A 23,664-nucleotide genomic window follows, 5' to 3' on the forward strand; every position below is an offset into this window, starting at 1 on the left:
CTCCGATGGTCGCACAACATGAGAAAACTTCCCAGCTGGGATAAACAACACCTCTCTAACAACACACCCTACACGGTGTAATGCTGTTCTCCTTGCAAGCAAGCGCGTAAGCAGCTAGAGCTGCCTGCAAAGGGAAGCAGCGTTGAATCCTGACTTTGGCTCGACATCTTTTTATTCATGACAAATGAACTTAACCTCCCACTGGTAGAAAAAAGGGGCAACGTCCAGTACTCTTTTAAACTCATGAATCCCCTCAGGATATATAAAACAGCAAAAATAAATAACAATAATGAACGTGAACGTGGCATCTGGCTCATCCAGTGTCATAATGTATTTCTGAGGCCATTCGAGAATGTCGGAAGGGTGTTGAGTAGAGGGATCAGCTGGAAAGAAGGCTGGAGAGAAAGAGTTGTGAGACGGCTTGCTCTCAAAATAAATTAAAGTTACGCTCAACTGCCTCCACGTGTTCCTACAATAAGATAGATGCTCGTTACGAACCACTTTTGCAGAAAGCAATTTTCCTTTTACAGTCTGTTCTTTTTTCAGCCACTGGGTGGCGCAAGCCGCCTTCCCTTTGCGAGATGGACAAACGCTTGCAATTCTACGTATGGGTCTCTCGTAGCCTCAGCTCACTTTTAAGCTTCCCGATCACACCTTGACGTTTTAAAGAAGTGTTCGCGTTCTACAACCACAACCACCACTACCACCATCCTTTCCCAATCCCTGAAGGAGGTTGTCGCGTTTGGCATTGGTTTATCAATAGGGTGGGATGTCATGTATTTGCAAAACAAGGCTATCCTCAGGGCACAAGTCTTATAAAAAGAAGTTTGAGGACTGACCAAGTAAGACAATATGCAAATGACCTCATGACGTCACGACGTAGTGCTATAAAATAGTGCTATTTAATTTATTTGTGTAAATACTGGGATAGACTAACCCATCTGACAGTCTTACAGTGTCTGCATTTATATACAGGACAGAACAAAGGCAAGTACCTTAAGTACCTGTGAAGAGATGGCAAGCTGTGTGCCTTTGTTTCCCTCTGTGGCATTTATGAAATGAAATGAAATGAAAAATTGCATTTGTATAGCGCATAACCACCCTGGGGCCTCGCAGCGCTTGAAGATAAAATGGTTTTAGCGCAGGCTCGGGGCAGATCAGAGAGATTTAGCAAACAAATGCGTTTTTCGGGCCTTTCTGAACGAGAGGAGGTTGCTGTTACCCCGGATGGCAAAGGGGAGGGCATTCCAGAGTCTGGTCGCCGAATGAGAAAAAGAGCGGCCACCCCAACGGGCTTTGTTAATTTTAGAGGAGGTGGCCAGCTGCAGGGTACCAGACCGAAGGGGGCGTGTTGGAACATAAGGCATAACCAGCGGGTGCAGAATCGCTGGGCCTACACGGTGGAAGGATTTGTGCATAATGCACAGAGCTTTGAACTGCACTCTGGCAGCCATTGGGAGCCAATGAAGGTCCTTCAGGGCCTTCCTCGCCGACTGCCGACGGGACAGATTGAACAATAGGCGGGCCGCACTGTTTTGTGTGACCTGGAGCCTCTGAAGGACCGAAGCCGGTGCTCCCAGGTAGAGAGCGTTCCCGTAATCCAGGCGAGAGAGAATGAGGGCCTGGACCATGATCCTCCTCGCCTGGAAAGGGAGCAAAGGGAGCACCCGCCGGAGCATCCTCATTAGTCCGAAGCAAGTGGCAGCAGTCTTAGTAGCCTGGACAGAGAAATCAAGGGCAGTGTCAAGCCAGATCCCGAGGCTCTTTATCTGGGACTTGGGCGCAGGAGGAGCGCCAAGACATGGTGGCCAGACGGGTGCAAGAGCAGACGGGGAGGGATTTCCAAGGAGAATGATGTCTGTCTTCTCCCCGTTAAGCTTGAGACAGGAAGCTTGCATCCAACTGGCAACAGCCTCTAGACAGGGGCCTAAGGTGTTGGATGATCCATCTGCGTGGTCTAACGAGACCACCAGCTGCGTATCATCCGCGTAGGTGACTATACGCACACCAAAGGGATGGACTATCCTGTCCAGAGGTTCCATGTAGGCGTTAAAGAGGGTCGGGCTCAGGGAGGAGCCCTGAGGGACCCCACACCTGAGAGGATGTTTAGGAGAGACTGTCTCACCCTCAAAGACCCGGAAAAAGCGCTCACTCAAAAAGGAGGTGAGCCAGTCCAGAGCTGCGCCCGACACGCCCATGCCCGCCAGTCGGTATACTAGCGTGGCATGGTTCACCGTGTCGAACGCGGCACTAAGGTCTAACAGGATAATGGCCACCTTTCCTCCCCGATCCAAAGTCGTTCTTGCTTCCTCTGTGACCGCCAACATGGCAGTTTCTGTGCCATGTTGAGGGCGAAAACCTGTCTGGGAGGCACGCAACAGACAGTTGGACTCCAGATAGTCTGTTAAGATATTGTTGGTGTGCCTCTCCAGCAGTTTACTCAACCAGGGAAGCAACGAAATGGGGCGGTAGTTGGACAGGTTGTTCTGGTCCAGGGAGGGTTTCTTGAGAAGCGCCCTCACCATGGCACACTTCCAAGCGAGTGGGAAGCACCTGGACACAATGGAGGTGTTTAAAGCTTCCAGGATCACAGGACGAATCACGTCCAGTGCCTTGACAAGGATCCGGGGGGGTGCCGGGTCATTGGGGGAGCCAGAAGAAACTTTGGAGATTAATCTATCCAGGCTGGCGGCATCAAGAAGCGGAATTGTGTCCAGTTTGCAGGGAACCGAGGAGTCAGCTGGCCTAGGAGGGACGGAGGGGGTATTGACTGTAGGATTACTAAAAGATGAATATATGGTCGAGATTTTCTTGGAAAAAAAAGCAGCTAGCTCATTACAGCGGTCCTGTGCCCCTTCAACAGAAGGACGCTCAGCCGGAGCTGAAATGAGGGACTTAGCTATCCTAAAGATTTCTCTAGGCGCATTTGCTGCAGCACTAATTTTACCTTCATAGAAGGAGGTTTGCGCCATTTTAATCTCTGATTTATAGAGCCTCATTGCGGACCTGTATTCGTCTTTCCTAGACTGAGAACTGAGACTGAGAATTACATTTAATATTAAATCTTTTTATTAGGCAAAAATCTCTCAGGCAATGCAGAAAGCATACAGTACACAAGATTTTTGCAATAGATGCTAGGTATATACAAAAGAGACATTTAAATGCATGGTTCGAGGCGGCCCCACTCAGCATATACAAACAAAAGGAGGCTGGATGGCTCCTTAACTTCGGCCCAGCTAAAGGTGAAAAAAGGCTCCCTCCCCGCCTGCACGTTGCTGCTGGGACTGGAAAGCAGGCTGTGTGCAGGTCCTGCTAAACGTGTCCTGGTGTCTGAAAATGACACCGGGACAAGTTCAGCATATTTCTGTGGGGCCCAACTTCTTGGCAGGGGGGACGGCGTCCACACTGTGAAAAGAGTGGGGAGACGCCGTGTACCTGCGTGTACCCCCGACTCGAGCCCTGGCTATCCTGGGCCTTGCCTCCAACATTATAACTTAGGCCTCTGCATTATAGGGTGTCACAGTCTTCAGAAGGACCCCTTTTGAGCCTAAGGCCTATGAATATCTGTGTAATATGTGAGTCTTATGCAGGGCTTTAAGTGGGCCGGGTCTCACCAGTGCTGAGTGTAGTGGGCCAGCAGTCTTGCTTTCCGGCGTGCTGGCCTGATGAGGATGTCACGTCATCTGCAGGCCAGGCGTGGCCTGCGGGGTTAAATAAATGGGGAGGAACCGGACAAGTTTCAACTTGCGACCCAGTATCCCAGCGTGATGGTCATTATGTGTGTCCACCTTTACATGACCCTTCACGTAGTGCGACCGAGCAGCAGGCGACAATGAAACTGATTCACGCTCTGCTGACCTGCCCTTGGCTCTGCGACATGGCCGGCACCGATGCTGGTGCTGCGGACGGCGCTGGGAGACTCGAAGCACGACGTGTGAGCCCGCTAAGACGCACGTGGTGGAAGGAGCCGTTGGTGCATACAGTACGGATGCGGTAAGTGCAGCCGCTCTGCCACGATCCACAGCGGGCCCCAGAGGAGCTGCGCCTACGCGGCTGAGTGTGCTCCCTCCTGAGCTCCCCCCAAGTGGGCAGGACTTCTAGAGCATGCGCGTGCAGCTGCGCTGTCTGTGCAATAGCCAGCAGGGGGCTGGATGAGGCCCATGACTATCTGAGGGTTCCTGGAGCAAGAGGAGGACAGAGCCCTAAAGCGCAAAGGCAAGGAAGACCAGAAGAGGAAGACAGGAAGTAAAGATGGGGAAAAGAAGCAGAGGATAACAAAGAAACAAAAAGCCTTTATAAGAAAACATCAAAAAAGGCCCACCCCAATAGGAAAACAGGGGAAGAAAGAAGAAACAAATATAAATATATATAAAAAGCTACGACAACAGCAAGTAGGGATGTCACAGACAAGAAGAAGGGACACAGACGTAGTAACATGGCAGACAAAGACCAGTCCCAGCCCCAGCCCAAGCCCCAGCAGAGAGCCCCAGTACAGCATGCCCTCACCGGGGTATTGCCGCCATTCAGCAAATTAAAAGACCCGGTGACAGCGTCCCCGCTGAGGAAGATCTGGTGCGAGAGGCTAAACAGCTACTTCGTCGCCAAAAGGGAGACCGACGGAGCTGTGAAAAGATCATTACTTCTCCATTATGCCAGGGAAGAAATATTCAAGTTGTTCAAGCACCTGCCAAACACAGGCATCACCACGGATTACAACGCAGCAGTAACAACGCTCAATGCTCATTTCGACGCCTAACTCATCCCGGTCTTTGAGAGGTTCAAGTTGCGCCAAGCGTGCCAACGGGAAGGGGAGTCCATCGACGCATTCTATGCCTGGCTGCTCGAGCTGGCCAGCACCTGCACAGCAGATGATAAGCCGAAGGAGATCAGGACCCAAATCATCCAAGGGTGCTGAGACAAAACACTCAGAGGTCTCATCCTACGCCAGCCGGAGATCAGCCTAGAGAATATATTAATACTAGCACAGACTCACGATCTGTCAGCTGCTAGAGCAAGTGACATGGACCAAGCCCTCATGAAAGCCCAAGAAAGACCAGCGAGTGTCAAGGTAGAGCGAGCTGATGCCCTCCGCTCGAAGGCGCTGAGCGACACATACTGGAAGCCAAATCCCAACCCGTCAACGGCGAGGTACAAATACTGTGGGTATGAGACACATCCTGTTAATGAATGCCCTGCACAGGGCAAGACCTGTGGAATCCCCAACCATTTTGCAGCGATCTGCAGAAAGGGAAACCAAGGAAGAGACAGCAGAGGACAGAGATCACACTCAAGAGCCGTGAGACAACTATCCATCACAGTCCCAACACAACGTGAGGAGCCACAAGGGGCTAGTCGACGGTACCAGGGACCGTAAGACTCAACCACTGACGAAGACGAAGAGGAGGCCTACCTCATTTTGTTCACACAGGAACTTAAGCGCCACAGAAGACCCCAGCTGACCTGCGTCGTCAAGATCAACGGATCTGAAGTCAAATCGATCATCGACGCCGGAGCCTCGGTAAACGTGATGGGCCTCCAGCAGTATCGCCACCTGCAGCCCAGGCCTCCACTGATGCCATCTCGGACCAAGTAATTTGCCTACGGAAGCCAGTCTCCGCTGCCACTGAAGGGAAAAATGACAGTACCAGTGAGGTCTGCAGCAGACCCAGGGCTGGTGTCGTTCGCCAGAAGTGTCCGAACACAACAGATAGACGACATCTTGGACCAGTTTCCCGAACTCTTCCAGGGGCTAGGGTACCTCAAATTTGTCCCCATCAAGTTGCACATTGACAAAACGATCGCCCCTGTGGCGCTGCGGCACAGGCAAATCCCTTTCCACCTGAGATCCCTCATAGAGAAGGGAGTCGAAAAGCTAGAACAGCAAGGGGTAATTGAGAAAGTATCAGGCCCAACGCCATGGGTGTCTCCGATGGTAATCGCAGAGAAGCCGAAACAACCAGGAGCAATATGTCTGCACATCGATATGAGGCTCCCCAAACGTACCATCAAGCGCGAGTGTCACATCACGCCCACGATGGACGACACAATTAACGTCAACAGATCTCTCTGGTTTTCCAAGTTAGATCTGAATGCCGAGTACCACCAGCTGCCCCTGGGGGAAGAGAGCCGGTACATTATGACGTTCAGCAAGCACCTGGGGCTACGGCGATACAAACGGTTAAACTTCGGAATATCTGCGGCAGCCAAGGTATTCCAGAATACAATCTGTGAACTGCTCTCTGGCCTACCCGTAGTACTTAACGTCAGTGACGATATTCTGATTCACTCCGCCACCGCAGCCGACCATTATAAGCACCTGAAAAAATACTTTACGGTTCCTTTGTGAACCCGGCGTGACACTACACCGGGAAAAATACCTGTTCTGTCAACCCTTGCTGGAGTTCTTTGGGTACGTTTTTAATGAGGAAGGCATACAGGTAGACCTACGAAAGTCACAGGCAATCTGAAGAGTGCCTGCCCCACCACACCTTCAGAAGTAAGAAGTTATTCGACATGGCCACCTACTCCTGGATGGTTCATCCTGGAACTCGCGACCCACGTCGAGCCACTACGAGCTCTTACAAAGGCTGACGCCAAGTGGACCTGGGGAAAGCACGAGGAAGAGGTATTTCAGAGCATCAAGGAGAAACCATGCTTGCTTACTTCGAACCAGAGAAAGGCACTGAGCTGTTAGTGGACGCCATCCCAGTGGGTCTAGGAGCATTACTGGCCCAGGAACAGGGGCCAGGGTGGTGGACTGCCATCTTCTTTCCCAGCAAATGGCTAACTCCTACTGAAGCCCAGTATGCGCAGATTGAGCAAGATGTGTTCGCCATCAAATGGGCATGCAACCCCTTCCACCTGTACCTGAGTGGCCAACCGTTCACCGTCGTGACCGACCATCAGCCGCTAGTTCCTCTCTTCAAGAGCTCTGCCCCTCACCGTCCCTGTGGATTTATTAATTAATTATATATTTTAGGAGCTTAGATAGCGCACAGCTACCCCCAACGGGGGTGTCCCGGCGCTTGGACAGGCAGAGGAAGGTGTGGACTCAGTGGATTTAGTCGCTGGGGAAGAGCCACGTCTTGAGGTCTAGGTGGATCAAGCGAAGGGCTATCCAGATCAGCAGCCTACATCAGATGGAAGTAATCTATCGACCTGGAGCTAATAACCCATCCGACTTCTTGTCCCAACACCCCACACCAGTGGAAGGATCGGATAACACAGAGGGGTCAGAGCAATATATACACATGATCTCGGTCGCGGCATGCCCCCAGGCCATGACGATTGAAAACATCAAGCGGGCAGCAGAGCAGGACTCAATATATGCCAGGACTCTCCAGACCGTCTAGAAAGGGTCGTGGAAGAAATACCTCCAACTAGCGAATGCGTGGGCATCAGAAGACAGAGAGGAACTAACCAAGATGTGGAGGGCGCGGAGCGAGCTGAGCGCCACTCTAGACGGAATGCTTCTGCAAGGCTCTCGTCTGGTGATCCCCTACGCACTGAGACAACAAGCAACCCACTAGCCCATCGAGGCCACCAAGGCAAGACCAAGATGAAGTCCAAAATGAGAGAAAAGATATGGTTCCCTGAGCTTGAGACGATGGTTGAGGACTTGGTATGTCGATATCATGCCTGACAGATGACCAGCATGCCCGAACGCCCAGCCTCGATGGTCACAGAAGAGGCCTGCACCGACCCGTGGTCAAAACTGAGCATGGAATTTGGGAGTTTCCCCGGGGGGAAAGTCACTCTCATCCTAGTGGATGCCTACTTCAAATATCCAATAGTTGAGATGATCCCTTCAACTGCCTTCACTCATGTGGCGTCAGTCCTGGAGGAGGTGTTTGCGACGTTTGGTTTCCCCGCTGAAATTCAGAGCGAAAATGGGCTGCCGTTTCACGGAGCGGAGTTTGCCAAATTCCTCAACCAGCGCAGGATTCACCACCGGCGGATCACTCCTCAGTGGCACCAAGCAACGGGGCGTGCAAAGGTTCATGAGGACACTGTACAAAATGCTACACATTGCCATTACCGAGCAAGCGGAACCTGACCTTCGCCTCAACTTGTTCCTCTGTGAATACCGGCGCACCCCTAACTACACGACGCTCCAAACACCCTGAGCGCTAATGTTCATAGGACCACAGAGAGACCTGATACCCATGTGTCCAGGTTAGAGGCCCCAACCCTACAACATCCAATCACTCAAGCACGACGGGAGCGGAGGAACGAACAAGCCATGCTACGACAATGTCTCTCCAGCCGGGGGTGACTGTAGTCCTCAAGGACCTCCGATCCGGTAACAAGTTTTGAACCACCCACAAACCAGGCACCTGGACTGTTACGACCACTAGTGATACCTTGGTGACCGCTCGAAGTGGGAGTGAAGAAATATCCCGCAACATATTGTGGTTTAACCGCATCGATGCTGCGGCGATTTTCGCGATGTGCGGCTTTTTTTTAAAAGCCGCGTTACATGACGAGCTCAGCTTGTCATCAGCACACGCCACCCGTGGGTGATGACGAGCTGAGCTCGTCATCAGCATCGAAAGGGTTAAGGAGGTCCCATCCACCACCAGCGAGCCGGGTCCATCCGGGCCCTGACAATGACGCAGTGCTTAATTTGAGCAGGTGCTTTCAGGTGCTCAGCACCTGCACTTCTTTCACAGGGCCGGGGCTACAATTTCTGAACTTGCAGGTGGTGGTCTAAATATTAATTGTTCAATTCAAAATAAAAATAAAAATACATTGCATGGTGACCTGTCCAGGCAGGCATAATTGTGTATCACCACATTAGTGATGATGTCATCACGCTGATCACAAATCCAAGAAGTCATCGACAAACTATGGCTTGTATTCTATTCCCTTAGTCTGCTGCACCCTGCCACTGCCTGAGCCTAAACCTTCCATTGGATTATTGTAGCTGGGGGCTGGCTCATGAAGGAGTTGAGGCAAGGAAGCTGCAAGAGCGCATTTGGAACTTGAACGTGAGGGCTCTTGAGGAAGAATAAATGAAAGTAAGTGTGGACTTTCCACTTGTTGCAAAGCCAAAGTACCATATCCGGCAGCCCTGCATTGCTGCTATCCTCAACGTGCTCGATGCGGCTGTGGACCAACACAACTTTTGTGTGCCATGGCGTCACCAGTAGAATCTGTGCGCTGCACCCCAGAATGGTAATTGCGGAGCGTGAATGAGTCCGGTAGGCACCACGGCCATACATACCGGCATTGGCAGCAATACTGCTGGGGACAATACCTGTGCTGTAGTAGGCAGGATCACAGCAAGCTGAGCAGGGGATGCTAATGCCAATGTCGTCGTCATCCCTGGACCTACTAATTACAGGCAGCACTAGACATGACCTGCTGTGCTCAAGCAACCACCTGTTCCGCAATAAACCCAGTCATACTACACTGATTAATATATGCAAAAAAGTATTTTCATTTGGTGTACATTTTGTTTTTGCACTCGGTATAGGTAGGAAAGTAAAACATGTCATCTTCCGCTTCTTTAAGAATGACAACAGGAAAACGCAGATTTCAAAATAGCATGGACATGTACAGGCTGACGACAGGGGCCACAGGCAGCAGCAGTGTTAGAGATGAGAGACAGCAAGAGTAAAGAGGAGAAGAAACAAGAGAGGAGAGAGATAAAATGGAGCAAAGTAGAAGAAAAGGAGGAGAGCAAATCAGATACAAAGAGAAAGCAGCCATGATGTGAAGAAGAGAGCATTAAGATTAAGAGAGAAGATAGAATGAAAGAATGTGGAGGACAGGACAGAGAAAAAAAAGCAGACAAATGATAAAATGGAGACACAGCTAATCACTGCTAGAGAGTGATAGTAAAGAGCCAAGATCGAGGGGAGAGAGAGCAGAGCATGGATAAAAGTGAAGAGAAAAAAGTGCAGGGCTAAAATGAATAAAGGGCAAATCAGAAATACAGGGTGTGACAAAGATGATAGAAAACAATTAGAGAGGTGAGAGGATAGAGTCTTAGAGCAAAGACTTAGGGGACAGACAACAGATCAAGGTTAGAAGATAGAGACTGAGGCATTGAGAGTGTTGAAAGTGGGGCTCACCGGAGGAAGACGTGAGCGGTGGCCTCCTTGGCAAAATTTTCAGCACCTGCACTTCTTTTTTTACAAATTAAGCACTGCAATGACGGCTCCAACTCAGTCGACGAAAACACCAGAGGCCCTGACCTAGCTCTATCCCAGGGGACCTTGCAAAGTTATCCTCCAACCACGCCCCAGTGGGGTGAGCTGCCCGTCCGAGGTCAGCCCCATTGCTACAGCCTCCGGCTGAACTTGCATGTTGATTGCTCAGAGACTGTGGCCACAAGTCAATGTTACCTGCTGGAACCCAGAGACTGCTGTCAAAGACCAATTTGGTAAGGGATGTAGTGGGTCAGCAGTCTTGCTTTTCGGCGTGTTGGTCGGATGAGAATGTCACATCATGCACAGGCCAGGCGTGGCCTGCGGGGTTAAATAAATGGGGAGGAATCGCTCGAGGTTCAACTCCCGACCCAGTATTCCACCATGTGTGTTATTCTGTGTGTCCCCCTTTACATGACCCTTCATGTAGTGCAACTGAGCATCAGTCCGCAACACCACACTGAGCACCAGTAGTTTTATAAAGGGGGCGCGAAAAGGGTCCCTATCGGGCTCTGTTTTGTGCCCTGGCATAAGCGATCCGTTTTTTTCCAGACTGCAGTGACAGCTGGCACACCGATGTGCACATGCTCACATTGCTAACTTCTCACTAGTGGAGAAGTTAAGGCATGACGTCATGCCAGGTGAGCATTGTAGGGGAAGGAAATCCTTTAAATAAAGTCATTTTCTCTCTAGATTTCCCTTCTCTTTTTGAAACTCATGAGCAGCAACATTGTTTTGGTGTCACCAGGGCTTTAAGTGGAAGCTTTATCAATATTATATATGACAGTTATATAGTTGCTGCTTATTTATCTTATGCAACTAACAACCATTGACAAAGCCAATAGTCCTGACCTGTTGTAGGTATGATGTTACTTGTTGTATCATATATCTGGATGCAATGACAGAAACTGCAAAATACAAGTCGGGTGGCACACTATGCTAAACCCAGATTTTTGATTACGTGTTTTTAAGCCACACCCTTAATTACATTGGCCATCCCCATTTGAGAGACCCCCCAGTTTTTTCATCCCACTTAAAGCCCTGGTCTTATAACCACTCTACATTCTGCAGGTGCCCCATCATTTTGTTTTACGCCACTGTTCACCACCTTGTGTGTCATGTAGAAGTGCAGTTGAGTTGAGTTGAGCTTATCAGAGCACTTACTGTAATCAGGTGGTAGCAATGGATCCAGGGTAAGTATGAATAGTGGGAGAAAGTGAAAAACAGTGGTGAGTTTGTACTCTGAGAAATTAGCCTGTGGCTATAGAAGTGCTGATTGGTTAAGTACAAAAGCTCTGATAGAATGCAGTGAGTGTGTGAACTGTGGGTGATGGTGAACCAATGGTGAGTCTACATTGTAAGGCCTGAACATGTGAGTGTTAGGATTAGTTGAGTGTGAAAGTGCAGCAAAAATGCATTGTGTGGATGTGAAAGGACTGCCAATATTAAAATTGAATGGGTGTAAAATGACAGCAGAAATTAAACGTGTGAGGAGGTTGCGAGTTTTGTAATAGGTTGAGTGTGAAAGTGTTGTTAGAGTCCTCTGAGTGAGGCATGAAAATCTTCATTGCCGAGTTGTCGAATGGTAAGAAATGGTGCCAATTTCAAGATGGCATCAGCCATGCTTACGCAAGAAAGTACCATTTAAACACAAAGCTAAGCATTGTGCCGCAGGCGAAGAAGAGCCAGCGAATTACATATATACTCAAAGTACACCCTCCAGTCAAAATTTCTATGCAGTGACAGCCACCCAAGAGTAAGCCGTGTAAAATTTGTTGTTTTTCTTTAACAACAGATTTTACTGAATTTTCACTGCACCAGAAGGGCAGAGCCAGCAAGCAAAGTACAATTGAAATGTAGAATGAAAGGTCCTCAGGTACTGTGTATCACCCACCCCCAAGGTCTGCAGAACACAGACCCTAGAGAAACACCACACATTTTAAAATAATATTATCTGTACAAACCAAAAGAATGCCGATCTACGTCTTGTTAGCACCAGAACTTTAAACAAGTAAGTCATTCACCACGTCGTTCAATAGGGTCCCGGGTGGCTGTCTGCGACATCAGGGACAAATCTATACCTCTGTACTTGGCCCACCTGGACCAAATCTTCCCAAGCTTCTGTGGGCACCCCCTTGCCTGAAACACTGCAATCTCCACTGACATGCACCTATCCAAGGCCTTTTTCCAGTTGGATATAGAAGGCGGGACGTATGCTTCCAGTGCTATGCTACATCCCGCTTAGCCAGTGTGAGACCCAAAAATAGCAGGTGTCTTTTATACCTGTTCCCCCTGATGTCTTCTGTGCTGTGTAAGAGTTCTAATCTAGGGTCAGTCGGAACATTCCATGCCAACACCTGCCACATGCAAGAGAACACACCCAACCAGAAGAGCTGTAATGCTCCAGAGCTCCACACGTTGTGCAGGAACGACCCCTCATCTGCGCCACATCGGAGACAGACAGGAGACTGAATTGCCCCCATTTTCCAAATGCGGAGATGAGTGTGATATACTCTGTGGAGGTATTTAAATTGGTTTAGCCTGTATATAGTAGAGATGGCGGTGTATTGAGGGCTGGCCAGCGCCTCGGCCCAATCGTCGTCTGTCAGGGTTGGCAGGTCCGCCTCCCAAGCCGCCCGGGTTCGGTAAATAGTGGTCTTGAAGTGTGTAGTGAGAGTTTGGTAAATTTGCCGGATTTTGTGGGTCCTCAGATCTCCCATCAGTAAGCGGCCTTCCAGCGGATGGAACTCAGGTAACGACTCTAGCTGTTGAATCAGAGGGGTCAGTGCGTGAGGGAGCTGCAAATAACGATGGAACTGTGATTTATGAAGGTAAAAATCCGCCTGAGGTTTTTGAAAGGATTTGAGGGTGGTCCCCTACATTATGTCCCCAAGTGTAGAGATACCGCAATCATCCCATCTACGAAGCCCCACCATCGACGTGACAGGTCGGAGATATGTTCCCTGCCAGGGGAGAGTGGTGCCGGTCAACATATCCCACCAACCCATGGACCTAACTACCCGTCTCCATATCTGAATAACTACTCGGCAGGTCGGAGGAAGCACTTGCAGGGAGGAGCTACTGTATAGGAGATGGAGCAGGGGGGTGCCCTCCATGGCCGACCACTCCCGGCAGAGGCTGGATATGTCTGGGAGCCATACCAGCACTCGTTGACCACCAGGAAATGCGAAGCCCAATAATACGCACGGAAACCTGCAGCCGCAATACCCCCACAGTACGTGGACTGTATGCAGGTTGCGAGCGCCACCCGAATTGCGCCCCCCTGCCAAAGGAATCTATTCAAGAAAGCATTGATTTGGAGGAACCACAACGGGGGGATAGGGTACGGGTAGTTCTGGAGCCAGCAGAGTAAGCAAGGCAGAGACACAATTTTAAGAATCGCTGACCTGCCATGTAGCGATAGAGGCAGATGAAAGCGGATCGTCAGGGAGCAATGGAGCTATGTTGTACGTCCAAGCGTTGCTGGGACATCGTGTTATAAAGACCTCTAGGTACTGAAGGCCTGCGTCCGCAATGAGCAGTTGCAAAGCCCAAGCCTGGCTTCTCTGTTCACCATGAATAGGGAAAAGTGTAGATTTTAATGGATTGCACATAGGCCCTAGGTCTCCCCAAAGACGCAAAGAATTTGGAGGACACGAGGCCCGGAGGACCAAGGGTCAGACATGAAGAACAAGACGTTGTTGGCATAAAGCGAGATCCTGTCTGAGTACTCCAGAGTCCAGTCCAGTCCCCTGAGGACAGAGTACAGGCGCTCCCACACAACCAAGGGCTCGATCGCTAAGGCAAATAGGAGAGGGGATAAGGGGCACCCCTGTAGTGTGCCCCTGCAGATCGGAAAAGGGGCCAAGCAGCATCCGGCCGCACAAACCGAGGCAGTGAGGTCCGTATACAATCGCTTCACATATGCCAGAAACCTGGGACCCAGGTTAATGGCTTCTAGGAGTTTTAAAAGGTAGGTCCAGCTCTGGGAATCAAATGCCTTGTCGATGTCTGCCAGCAGATCGCCACAGGACGACCTAAGCAAGGGGCCTCCGCGACAGCGTTGTGGAACCGCCTAATATTGTGTCTGGTGGAGTGCTGTGGCATGAAGCCTGACTGATCTGGATGCAGCAGATCTTGAATGCAGGTGTGGAGGTGATCTGCCAGGACATTACCCAAAGGTTTGGGCTTCAAATTCAACAGGGAGATAGGAGCCAGAATCGTCCGGGGGCGACCAGGTTTCAGAAAAACCACAATTTCGGCGTGTCGCCAGTCAGGAGGCAAAATGCGCTGCTCCAAGGCTTCATGTAACGCCCCAAGCATGTGTGGTCCCAGGGTCGCCACATGTGGGTGCAGAAACTCACAGGAAAACCCGTTCAGGCCCGGTGCGCTGTCTGGATGTATATTGGACAGCGCCGCTTATACCTCGTCCAGAATGATTGGTTTATCCAGTTCATCTTGCACATCATCAGGCAAACGGCGAGGGGGTATGTCCGTGAAAAAGGCTAAGGGGCGTGGCTATCACCCAACGCTCCTCATATAGAGCTGCGTAGAAACCGGCGAACGCCTGGACCACAGCCTCGGGGGAGGTGCACTTGCTGCGGTCTGGGGACTTCAGGAGGGGAACTTGCGTGGGGGACATCCGGACCTGACATAGTCTATGGAGCATCTGACTGGACTTGTCGCCTCATTGATAAATCCTGTATTGGGTTGCCAACCACGCCTCTTTGGCACTGTCAGTGTGCAACTGATGGAGCTGCTGTTGGACGTGAAGGAGATTTCTGCGGGTACCGGAATCGGAGCCCTCTACTAGTTGGGCCTGCAAGTGGACCTGACTATCCTCCAGTTCCCCCAACTGCGCCAATCGCCGCCGTTTTTCCCCTGAGCGATAATGGATGTCCGCCCCCCTAATCGTGGGCTTAAGAGCCTCCCAGAGGGTAACCTAGGATAGTCATTGATTGCGAGATGGAGCATCTCCTGATACTCAAAGTCACGGAGAAGCCATGGGGACATGTGCCACCAATAAGGGGCTCAATAAGTCTGCAGGCGCAACTTGCGTTGGATCGGTGTATGGTCGGAGAGGCCTCTAGGCATGATGGATGTGTGTGCCACTCTGTGTATGTAGCTATGTGGAAGGAACAGATAATCTAGGGGTGAGAGGGTGGGATGAACCGACGATGCGTTAGTGAACCCTGCCACAGAGGGGTGAAATGCCCATCAAGAGTCTGCCCAGCTCAGTGTATGTGCCAGTACTTGCAGTTTGGATTGGGGGGTGTATCAGGTGGTTGTGCACGCCATCTGTCCAAGGGGTCATGATATCATTCCAATCCCCACCTAGAATCGTCAAGCCACTTGGAAGGTCCCCTCAAAGCTGTGTGAGTTTATCTACGAACGTCTGACCCAACGGTGGAGGAGCATATATACTCCCAATTGTGATCTGTTCGCCAGCCATAGTGCCGGAGATGATCGTGAAGCACCCGCCTGAATCTAACCAATGTCGTGTTACCTGAAACGGCACCCTGCAGTGAACAAGCATCGCTGTGCCACGAGCGCCAGAGTGATACACCGTGCCAAACCCATATCTGGATAGGCATGGTGCTTTAGTACCCAGAAAGTGAGTTTCCTGCAATAGTAGGATGTCAGCCGAATAACACTTTGCTAAGTGGAGCACTGCCCCTATTTGATTTTGTTTAATAGTCCCCATACATTCCAAGCCAGGATATTGAGTTCTCCCAGTGGAGATTTACTTGTGTCATGGGTCATCCCTAATATTTATAGTGTGCAATAGCCGAAGGTGCATTAGTGACGTAGCATGGAGTCGTGTGTCCGGTGCGCAGAACAAAAACAACAACAAACAACCTGAAACCCAGCATAACCCCGCGCCCCCCACCCCCATACTTCCAATTACGAGGAGTATCTGTCGCGGTGGAATCCTGACCCAGGCCCCCAACATGATGACCAAGCAGTTCCCCCAATGGATCCCCCAACCCAACATCACCCAACATTACCCAAAACATCTGGGGTGGACAATGTCTGATACCCCTCAGAGCAGGTGAAGTAGAACCCAGCACACCAGGATCCGATACTACCCACCATGGAACCATGGAACCCCAGCTGCAAGACAGTGCTCCATGGGAAAGGAAGGATAGGATATGTCCTATAGCCAGGGCGATCTCAGCTGGCATTCACTGATTGACCCTGGGCATGCCAACTATAAGGGGATCTGTGGCTCCTTAAAGTAGCGTCTCTGTCCTGCCAGCCACCTCGATGGGATCCTTGTGAAGAGTCTGAGTCAACCTGCGGCGGCGAGTGTGGCTTAAGATTACGTCTCTCATTAGTCCAAGCGAAGACCTCCTCTGGGGAGTCAAAGAAAAGAGTCTTGGCATTATATATCACCCTCATCCGGGCGGGGAACAGCAGCACATAGGATATGTTCAGCTCTCGAAGTCGCTGCTTGTCCGCAACAAAGGACTGACGCTGCTGCTGCACCAGCCGGGTGTAGTCAGGGAAGACCATGATGGGATGAGAGTCGAAGGTCATTTTGTTCTTGTGGAGCCGGGGGTAGCGGAGGATCGCATCCCGGTCAGTGTAGTTGAGAAGCCAGGCGATCACTGTCCTCGGACGCTCTCCGGGAGGAGGCTTCTTAGAGACTGGTGGGCCCTCTCCAACCCGAAACAGGAAGACATGACCTCGGGCGGCATTAGTGCCTTAAGCCAGCCAGAGAGGAAGTCGTCCATAGAAGTACCTTCACAGCCCTCCGGAAAGGCCACCAGGTGAATGTTATTGCGACGGGCCCTCCCTTTCGCATCTTCGACCCTTGACGCGAGCTCCCGTGAGACTGTAACAAGTTTATCCACTTGCTTCTGGAGGGTGGATACAGTGTCCTCCACCGTGGAGACCCTGGACTCTGCTTCTGCGATCTGGTCAACCGCCTTCCGAAGGTCGTGGCAAAGAAATGACACCTCGGAACCAAGAGCCCCGATCAGGGTCTCGAGTGCAGCCCGTGACTGGTTGATCGCCGCAAGCAACGTCGCAGTGTCAGAAGACAGGCCTTCCGCACCCTCCTTCCCAGCAGGAGCGGTGGTATAATGGTCCATGGTGTTCTGCCTGGGGGCCACCATGCCGTGTTTCTCCTTACCCATCATGGAACGGAGCAGCAGACCTAGGGGGCAGCCCCAGGCCCGCAGCCGCAGCAGGTGAGTGTGGCCTCCACGGGAGGGCGGCGGACTTCAGCGAGTGGTGAATGGCCACGCAGCACTGGGACCGGCCCTGGAGTGTGTCTCCGGTCCTGCAGATGAATGCAGCTCGGTCAGGGCTGCAACCAGACTGGGCCTTCAGTCTCCACAGCTCACAGCACAGGACACCACCACCGACTGGCTCAAGGGACCTCCAGAGGAATTGCAGACCGGGGACTGGCGTGTGGGATAAGCTCACCGGGGTGCCAGGTTATCGAGGGGAACTGCGCAGAGCTGGCGGAGGAACCACTAGTCACAGGGCCTCCACGCCTTGTCACCCAGGATAACGACGAAGGGTCTACAGCGGAGACACCACACTGAAGGCTGGCCGCCGGCAAGAAGCGTGCACCAATGGACCCCACAGTCTCAAGTCCTTACCAGCACAGTCTTGGTTCCCACATAGAATAAGCAAAATATGTTGTTTTAATTACATTTTACAATTGGAGAATGTCACATATAATTTCATTTTCCTATGTTTTGCACCTGGTTTCTTTTGGCAACGCTTTTTCATGCAAAAACTGGCCATGCTGCTGTGGTAGATCTGGCTTCTGTGATATCCTATTTTTATTTGTGTTATTCCTGCTCCAATATGCCCCTTTTGCAATAGCAGTGTATAGCATAGAAGTAAAATGTATTCTATAGATTTTAAAATTCATTGCATTATACCATATTTAAAATAAGCATTAAAAGTTTAAAAGATAGAATAACTATCAGTCAACCAAAATGTATTTTGCATAGGAAAGTTGATAGATGCTGCCATTTGCACTGGTTTGCGTCACAAGAGCACCTGTGGACATGCATAGTTTATCTGAACCTGGATGACTGTGAGTAGCACTGAGTGTGTGTGAATTATATAGCGTCAGCATGTGGCTGTGAGCATGCCGACTGTTTGAATATAAATTCTCTGTGAGAACAGTGAGTGAGTGTATATAAATACACTGTGAGAACATAGTGAGTGTATATAAATACTCTGTGAGAACATAGTGAGTGAGTGTATATAAATACTATGTGAGAACACAGTGAGTGAGTGTATATAAATACTATGTGAGAACACAGTGAGTGAATCTATGTAAATACTATGTGAGAACACAGTGAGTGAGTGTATATAAATACTATGTGAGAACACAGTGAGTGAGTGTATATGAATACTCTGTGAGAACATAGTGAGTGAGTGTATATAAATACTATGTGAGAACACAGTGAGTGAGTGTATATAAATACTATGTGAGAACACAGTGAGTGAGTGTATATAAATACTATGTGAGAACACAGTGAGTGAGTGTATATAAATACTATGTGAGAACACAGTGAGTGAGTGTATATAAATGCTATGTGAGAACACAGTGAGTGAGTGTATATAAATACTATGTGAGAACACAGTGAGTGAGTGTATATAAATACTCTGTGAGAACATAGTGAGTGAGTGTATATAAATACTATGTGAGAACACAGTGAGTGAGTGTATATAAATACTATGTGAGAACACAGTGAGTGAGTGTATATAAATACTCTATGGGAACACAGTGAGTGAGTGTAAAAGGGCTGTTAGTGTGAAACCTTGAGTTTGCAACTGTGAAATCAGGTGGTGGGGACGGGCAGAGAGCAGCAATCCATTGTGTAACCCAGAAACTGACTGCAGACCCCCAAAGGCAACACATCTCTCACTCTATACAGGTTTTACACTCCCTCAGAGGAGTTTAACAATTGCCTTAAGTCATGCCATGTGAGGCTATAAGAAATTGCACCTCTAGTCTTGTTAAAACACACACAAACACACAAGTGATATAAAGAAAGAAACATAATAAAGGAAATAAGTAAATGCCCTAAATAGTAACTTGGACATTTAACCACAAAGTTCATATTAAGGGGCATCGTTTTGTAGCAGACAACATCAGTCTACATCCTTATTCTATGACGGACACCCACAAACTTTCATGAAGATGCTTTTCCGGGTGCGACCACTAGTTGTTGGAATAATGCATAGCTTGTAAACAGTTATAAATCGAGAAGAGGCTCAAACTCAGCAGCATCTCCCCCGCTAAGGCAGAGGAGCATCACCCCATAGGAAAAATAAAATGATAATAACACCATGTTATTATCATGATATTATTCAGTACTGGCTCAGTAGGTGCATGGCTGGGTTGCCCACAGAGCAGGCGAAGGAGTAGTGGGCACTTTCTAAGTGCGCCTGACGGTTTGGCCAGCCGTCTTGGTCCGGCCAAACTGACATGCGCACATAGTATGTTCTCTATCAGGCTGTATTTCACAGCCGGGTGGAGAACATGCACAGGATCCCACTACCTGTCTGAGCGCCAAACTAGGCCACTCAGACCAATCACGACGCTGCTGTCATGCTGATGACAGCAACGTCATGATTGACTAGGGGAGCCTGTGTGCTTCCTGCATCGACCAAAGAGGATGGAGGAGAGGTAGCAGCTGTAAGGTAATTGAATTTGTTTTTTAACCCACCCCTCCCCGCCTCACCACTACTGCCCCATAGCAGTATTTACTTTGAATGCAGACTGCTTCATTTTACTTTAGCTAGTTGACTTTGAAGAGTTTTTAGAAGGCTGACAACTATATGCCCCATTTACTGTTGTTATTTAAAAAGAACACAATGTATTAGAATGAAAATAATTGAGAGAGTATCAGGCCACTATCTGTTAATTGTTTGTGCTAAGGGTTTGTAACAACAATAAGAATATATTATAAAAGTTGAGCACAGAGTTGAGGTTAGAGGGAAATCCTCAAGGCAGGCAATACTGGGACAGTCCATATAGTATCATATCTTTGGTCTCAAGTGAAATAGGTTTTATTTTCTGTTGTGCTACAATTAGATTAGCACTTAGAAGTAGCATAATCAGATAAGATTGTTATAAACTTATCAGTGCAACCACTTCAGAGCGGCTTCTTCTGTGCTCACTTTATATGAACGTTGCAGCTTCCGTTTTATTAGTCTATATAGTACTGATCTTGTCCTCTTGAGTGTGTATTTCTTTAACAATCCCTGTAATGTCTCATGGGACTGATTACTAGATGGCCGCAGGGGAAGGAGCTGCAGGACAGAGCTCCGGACACTGGGATCACTATCGGTACATAGTGTATATCGCGTCCGGAGTTAGCCCACCAGCCCCCCCTAAGGAGACTTACCACCGGAGTTACCTGCCGGGCCAACTTGAGAGGTGCCAGATCTGCCAACGGGAGTCCCTCGCGCCTGCACTGCCGCGCTGTGCTGCGGCTATCGGCAGCCCCCGGCCCTCGGACACTTGTCGGCTCCTATCCCGGTCCCGCTGTGCAGGCCGAGAACGCGGGCGGAGCAGGGGACTATTTACAGCCGGGTCCCAGCACGGTTCTGAGAATTACAGGAGGCGTCGCGTAGAGGGAGCAGAGCCACGCCGCTCCTGGAGTCCAGGCTGCCTGATCCCGTAATGGCTGCCGCCCGAGGACGCTCCACTTATAGCACTCCGACCGACTAGATTTGGCCACCCTCAAAGTACCTGCAGACTCCACGACGGGTCGTCTGTGACCCACATCATTGAGCTGGGTGCCCGATTCAGAAAGGGGGCCCTGGGGTGCAACACGCATGGAGCCCCGGCTGCCTGACCCTGGAATGGCCGCCAATCTCAGACTACCCGACCTAAGCTGACAAGAAAACTCACCCCCAATGAACTACAATGATCCCCCCATGAACCTGCAACCGCTGCAACAGGTCAGCTGTGACCTACAACGCCAAAGTGAGTGCCCTGAATCTGAACTGAGGCCCTGGGGTATTGCAGACATGGAGCCCTGGCTGCCTGACCCCGAAATGGCCACCTAATTCAGACGCCCGACCAGAAGCTGGCAACTCTAGTCCACCAGAAATCCTCTGGGCGCCCGAAACCCCTTGTAGGGGGGCATCTGAGACCCCAGATGTCAAGGTGACCTCATTGAATCGAAGCTAAGCCCCTGAGACACAGCACTTGCGGAGCCCCTGCTGCCTGACCCCTAAATGGTCGCCAATTCCTGTTACACAATAGGAATGCAGACAGCCTTCCAGACACCGAAGTCCCCCGGCATCTTGGAACCTCCTGTCATAGGAAGTAGTGTCTTTTGCGTCTCTCAAAACAATTAGGCTGCCCTGAGGAAGGAGAGGAACCATGAGACCTGACACCCCCGATGCCTTCGCTGCCTGATTCAGCTTCGACCAACAGGATTTTCACCCGCGGCTAATCCTATCAATCTCTCACGACTAACTTTGGGAATCCTCGAAGATCCTGCCTATGAACGATCGCTTGTGGGCCCAGATCCAAAGCTCCTCCAACGCGCTAAAGACCACAACAAGGTCTCCCAGGTTAGTGTTAACAACCTCCAACAGACCAGGCCATCGCTGTCACTCTAACTGGGCCATCGGAGTAGCCCTTCTCCACCAGTCCCCACCTCTCCCCCCTCCTGTCAAGCCCGCTCTGGTGTCACAGCCTTTTGCCTCCTTACCATGTACAAGGCTGAAGAAGTTTCTCTGGTTTCATCGTTCTTATTTCTGGAGAAAGAATTTGTTGGCATAAACATTGTAGAAAATTGGGGAAAACCTAATCTGTCACTGTATTACGCTAGCATGAAGGTTGGCGTTCTAGTCTTTAATTTTTGAGCCGCCATTTGGTGCGCGCGCTTCCTGAGCGCAGCGCACTTCAACTGCCTTCTGAGAGGGAGCGGTCGTATTCTTGAGAGTCTCTGCTGTGGCGTCTCTAATTTCGGCTACCGCATCCTATTTGGTCTTCGTTTCTGAAGTTTGAACAATTCAGAAATCTTCCCGTCAATCGGAGTAGCTGTCGGAGGTATTTTCAGAGCAGTTTGTGATTCTCCTCCGGAATTCCCATTCCCCTCCGGAGTCGAGGTAAGACGCTTCTTGAGGCTGATTAGTATTTGGTCCACATCCGGATTTTCAGCGGCAGTATATTTCTTTTTATGAAAAAACATAAACCAGTTCTGTAAGCCGCAGGAGCGCTTTGAACAGTGATTAATAGTTTGCGCACCAAGTATCCAGACACTAGGTTGAGTCACGTTGTTTGGAGTATCAGCGCAGCAGGTCAAATTGATTTTCATAACTGCACTAGTTAGCTGGAACTCATTCCCCTGAGAAACGACGTCTAGTCAGTTCGCCTGCAGTGTTCAATTCTGGGATTGCAATTGACTTTTTGAACTTGGCAGAATTGCTCATATAATATATGAACTCTGTAAATTCGAGTCATTCCTGAGCTCTTTTGGAAAAAGGCAAGCAGCGCAGTCACCAGTAAATTCCTTGCAGTCTCCTGAGAGAAGCAGTTACTGAATGCAGCTTTTATTGAAGGTCCAGATAAATAAATGCAATAGAGAAGTTCAAGAGTCATCATCTACAGAAAAGAACTAGCAGATCATATTGGTAGTGTTTAGGGTATAATATATGCGCATATAGGTTATATCCTTACTCACAGTTGTGGTTTGTTTAGTTGAACTTCTTCAGACCTTTCATCTTCTGGATAATTCTTCATACCATCTACATAGCTTGCATCAACTCAATTACTTATTCAGAGAGAGGCGCATTCCACACCCATTCCAGGTATTCATAGCATGGTATAAGACTCTAGTGAAGATTGACCAAGACTTAAGGGAATGTATTAATGTTGTGTTACTCTTACAGGTATCCAAAGCGACAACAACGTTTTGGAAGACACCAGGGTGTGGCAGTCTCTCTGTTTGTTATCCACTTCCCCTTTCCCCCTCATTCCTGAGCTCAGAGTCCTCTGGGACCAGGGGTGTTGGGGAGTTGGGAAATTCTCATCTGAAGACCCTCTCCAGATCGTCCCCACAGAATACAGGAGTTCAGGTACAGTCCTCTTGACAGATTGAAGTGCCAAACTAAGTGCCTTCTGTCTGGGCGAGATGGCTGAGGGTTTGGATGTTAAGGCTTTGACCTCCATCCTGGAAAGTATGCAAAAACAGCTGAGTGAGACTCAGGAGGAGGTAAAGAAGTCCAATTTGGAGACTAGTTATTTACGTCAGAGACTAGATGAGATAGCCATTAGTCCCAATCCAAGTTTTGAAAGATCCAAGTTTCAGAGTTTTGCACCATCCTCGTCCTCATCTGAGTTAACAACACAAGTGGTGCATGCTATGTCGCCCACTATTCCTTTGGCCCCACCCGAATGATTCCAGGGAGATCCACATAAGGCCCGCATTTTCCTGACACAATGCTCTTTGCACTTTTTGTGCAAACCAATTTTGTTTAATGAGGACCAGTCCAAAGTGGTGTTTGTTCTGTC

The sequence above is a fragment of the Lissotriton vulgaris genome, chromosome 1_1 (genome assembly GCF_964263255.1).
Source record: "Lissotriton vulgaris chromosome 1_1, aLisVul1.2, whole genome shotgun sequence".
In the NCBI taxonomy this organism is placed as follows: domain Eukaryota; kingdom Metazoa; phylum Chordata; class Amphibia; order Caudata; family Salamandridae; genus Lissotriton; species Lissotriton vulgaris.